Raw genomic sequence first — 5,149 nt, 5'->3', positions numbered from 1 at the left:
CTAGACTATAGACTAGATTATAGACTAGACTATAGACTAGACTATAGACTAGACTATAGACTAGACTACAGACTAGTCTATAGACTAGACTATAGACTAGACTACAGACTAGACTATAAACTAGACTATAGACTAGACTATAGACTACACTATAGACTACACTATAGACTACACTATAGACTACACTATAGACTACACTATAGACTAGACTATAGACTAGAATATACACCAGACTATAGACTTGACTAGACTATAGATTTGACTATAGACTAGACTATAGGCTAGACTATGGACTAGACTATAGACTAGACTATAGACTAAACTATAGGCTAGACTATATACACCAGACTATAGACTAGACTACAGACTAGACTATAGACTTGACCATAGACTTGACTATAGACTTGACTTTAGAATAGACAAGTATATACTGGACTAGGTCATACACTACAGACTAGTAGGTCATAGACTATAGTCTTATCTATTGTCAAGTCTATAACCTAATGTAGTCTAGTCTAATCTATAGTCTAAATTAGTTTATAGTTTAGTTACAGAAACAAATATTATAGTACTTTTTACAATAATTCTGATACTAAAACTAGTTGTTATAATATCTAACTGCTTTATGAATCAGTTAGAATGAACTAAATCCACAATGGCAACAATAATGAAAAATAACTATCAAATTACAATTTTTGCTCTATTTCAAACTATAAATCCATTTTAACTATTATTGTTCCATATTTATCTTTAATTTACGTTCACAAACAACAATAATAATAACAATTGCAAGTGAGAAATATGAAGCTGAACAACAACAAATGGCAAACTTATTCATTTGTTGCTGCCTTTTTGTTTGATATCAGTGGAAAAATTTATAGTCGTTTGTCAGTCCCTATAGCTTATTTCTCTTATTATTATTTTTGCTGCCTTTGTTGCTTTTGGCTCAATTGTGTCTCTCTGTCCGTCTGTCTGTATGTTTAACTTTGTGTTTATGTTTGTAAGAAAAATCCTTTAAATAAAATAAACAAAAAGCTTGATTATGAATGATGTTTATTGTTTTTGTTTACATGCAGCCGTTTGTTATTTCTTCTAGTTTTATTTCCGTTTCTTATTTGTTGATTTTTTTGGTTTTAGTGTTTGCTTTTTCTTGAAATTTAAACGCGCCGAGATGTGCGCATGCTCAATGATTCCCGGGCAACATGTTGTGTTGGTTGACAAAAAAATGTTGCCACCAATAAGGATGCTGTGCAACATGAAAGTTTCTCTAGATTTATATTACAGCAAACAGATGTTTGAAACAGTTAACATCGGGCGGTTGAATAGTTAAGTTGTTTAAACGGAAATCCAGCAAAAAAAAAATAAATAAAATTTTAAAGGAAATAAAAATAGTGGAAAAAATTGTTCAATATAAAAGTGAAAGGTAAATGGTGAATAAGAAATTAAAAAAAATGATTGAAATGAAAATAATATAAAGAAATTACTTAAAGAAATATTAAATAAATTTTAAGAGATAAATGATAATTTTGTTAAAGAGTTAAAAGAAAAGTTTAGAGAAAACTAAATATTAATTAAGAAAAATTTTATTAAGTAAACGAAATGCTGCTTTATGAAAGTGTTAACGTGGGTGTGTTTTTAAATTGTTGATAATTTCACAAATTTCCCCCGAGTCTTATGACAATTCAATTCAAAGTTGAAAACATATAAAGTTTTCATTGTAAATTGATAATAAAAAAATTATTAAAACTTTAATATTAAATTTATAATAAAATATGTTGAATGTTTTAAGAAAGTCATCTTTAATAAAAAAAAACAAAATTAATGCATATTTCTTGTATTTGTGAATCCCAAAAGAAAATTAAAATCAATGTGAAAACAAATTTTAATAAAGATATAAATAAGTGATTTTAAAAGTTTAACAAAATGCAAAATAATTTCATAAAAGTGACATCAATGTAATAAAATCATTGAAAATATGTGAAAATATCAAAATTGCAAATAAAAACTTTACAGTTTGTGATAAAATTTGTTGGATATAGTTTCACTTTGAAGTAATTTGAATAACGAAATATGATCATAAATATTTATAATTTAAATTTCTTCGGAGCTTGTAAGGTCTCTACAATAGAATTTATAAGAATACTTTACTAAAGTACATCCCAGTTGATGAGTTTTGTCCAATTTTAATATCAACAGATAATATATTGAAGCAAAATAAATGTCCAACAAACAGACAGGCAGACAGACAGACAAACAGACCATACAGACAAGCAGACAGTCAGACAAGCAGACAGTCAGACAGGCAGACAGACAGACAGACAGACAGACAGACAGACAGACAGACAGACAGACAGACAGACAAACAGACAGACAGAGAGACATAAAGACAGACAGAGAGACATACAGACAGACAGATAAGCTTGATCATCTTAGTACCAGTTCTAACTAGTCCTACCTATTCTAACTGTAATAGTTTTACAGATGTATAATTTGTTTTTTATTAAGATTTTAATGTAATCGATGCAAAATTTTTGAAAATCTTATAGTTTCTCAGATAAACGAAATTTTATATTTAGTTCATATAGGAAGTGCCAAAGACCCATTTGAAAGTCCGACCGTTAGAAGACCGTCATGCAGAATTTGAAGATTCTAGTTCTAATAGTTTCTGAAAATTTGTCTAATTAGTTCATATGAGGACTCACAGTCAGCTCTTTCTTCTCCAAAATGTTCAGATATATAATAAAGTTCTTCTTGCAAAATTTAAAGAATCATGGTTTATTAGTTTCCCAGATAAACGAAATTTTGTACTTAATTCATATGGGAGGCGCTAAGCCCTCTCTCCCCTTTGATAGTCCGCTCGTTATCCTCTGAATGTTCACATGAATGTCAAAGTTTTTTTTTATTAAAATTTGCAGATTTTAGCTCAAATAGTTTCTCAGATATATGTGGGGTTCATGACCCCCATGATGAAAGTCCGCTTCTTTTTTCCAAAATATTCAGATAAATATTGAATTTCTTGGTAAAAAATTCGAAGAATTTATTTTAATTAGTTTCCTAGATAAATGAACTTTGATTACATGGATGCTGAAGTTACTCGTGCAATAAGATTCTGACTGCAATAGTTTCCAATATTAAAAAATTTTTGTATTTCATTTATACTGGAGGTGCCACGCCCCTTTATGGTAATAAGCTTAATGGTGTCCTAAATAATCCTATTGACACTAAAGTCGCTCTGACAAAATTTAAGGACTATCTCTTAAATACGGATTAAATACTTTCTTAATGTGGACGTGGCGTCTCGCCCACTTGAAATTTCAAAAGAAAACGTAGCCTATTGTTTCTTCCAGATATAGAGGAACATACAGTGAAACTTTCAAGAAGATTGTCTCAGTAGTTCAGCCTTATATAAGGTACAAACAAACATACATTGATTTATATATATATATATAGATTAAAGCTTTATCCAATTCCTCTCTCATTAAAAAATAGAGTTTTAGGAACCAACTATAGTGGTTTAGGGTACAAAAAAAATCCTACAGGCATCTACAAATCATTAAAATTTTATATCATATCTTAAAATTTTCCTACGAAAATTTAAAAATCCACAACCAAACAAAAAATCTCAAATAAACCATAACTACTTAAACCATTTAAATAACTAATATTTAACAAATAACACTTTAAATAATTAATATGAAATTAATATACTCTCTTCACCCTTCAACAAAATACATAGAAAATATCAAAACTTTCTACTAACAGCGAACAACCACCTAAACGTATAATTAATACTTAACTAACTACTTGATTAAACATTTGCAATTGTGCACCACTGCGTATGATTAACGTATATACAATAATAAACTTTGATTAAACCGGATATTGAATATGATTTTTTTAAGAATTTTAACGAAGGAAATCATACACTTACATTAACAACACTCATACACATACACACTATTCCCAAAGGAAATTGCTAGTGGAAACTAATTTCCACACAAAACAAATGAAAAACGACAAACAGACTTAGTTTTTCACGGTATACAGCTGTGAACAAGAAATAAAGTTTTTTTGTAGAGAGGAAAGACAAATCTGCTAATATTTAAACGAAATTTTGTTAAGAAAGTTTAGGTTATTATAAGCAAATGAAAAAAAAAAAGTTTGAATTAGAAGGCAAACTATTATATGGGCAATTCCATTAAAAGGGATAACTACATTTTAAAAAATAAAACCGTAAATTTTTAAGGATAATTCGACAAAATTTGTTGTTTGATCTTTTATAGCGGGAAGGACAAAACCTGTTGAAAACTAATTAAAATAAAAGCCGAGTCAATAATATCACTTTATTGCCCTGAATGATGTATATTATAGTACTATTCCTTTGGCAGATCAAAAATATTTACAAGTTTTCATAAAGATCGTGTCTCGCCATATTACTTATATTTTTAGGTCGGCCATGTCAGACTGCTTTTCTTTACTCGATTTTATTTGATACATTTTTGTATCTTGTATGTATTTTTACTAACTTTACATACAGTTTTAAAATTAAAATATATAAAAAAAATTGTCACGTACATTATCAAGTTATGTTCATTTAAAAATGTAAAAATGTTTTTATCAAAAAATTTAGGATTATATATAAGATAAAGTATGTAACATTTACATAATTCGTCACGAACAACATACTGTCATTTTGAGGCTATATATCGGAAAACAAGGTTCTCAAGGGAACAACTTTCTTCCACATATAGATAATCTCTAAGAAAGGGGTTTTGAGTTGGCACCTAAAGATTGACCCTAAATGTAACATAATGATACAATATGCTTTCAACCACCACTATACTTTTTACCCAAATATGATTTCTTCTCAGTCGGAATTGCTCTCCTTGCATGGCAAAGAACAAATCAATGCCATTTTCGATCTAATGTAACGCGTATTCCAAAAAGAGCATATTGCTTCTAGAGATGAAGAACTTTTCCTGCAATACTCGCAGCTAATGAAGCAGTTGTATCAACATTGGCATTTAGCTTCAGTTAGTTAGTTAGTTTTTAGTTTGTTAGTTTGTTAGTTTGTTAGTTTGTTAGTTTGTTAGTTTGTTAGTTTGTTAGTTTGTTAGTTTGTTAGTTTGTTAGTTTGTTAGTTTGTTAG

The sequence above is a fragment of the Lucilia cuprina genome, chromosome 2 (genome assembly GCF_022045245.1).
Source record: "Lucilia cuprina isolate Lc7/37 chromosome 2, ASM2204524v1, whole genome shotgun sequence".
Classification (NCBI taxonomy): domain Eukaryota; kingdom Metazoa; phylum Arthropoda; class Insecta; order Diptera; family Calliphoridae; genus Lucilia; species Lucilia cuprina.
This window is presented reverse-complemented; position numbering follows the sequence as displayed.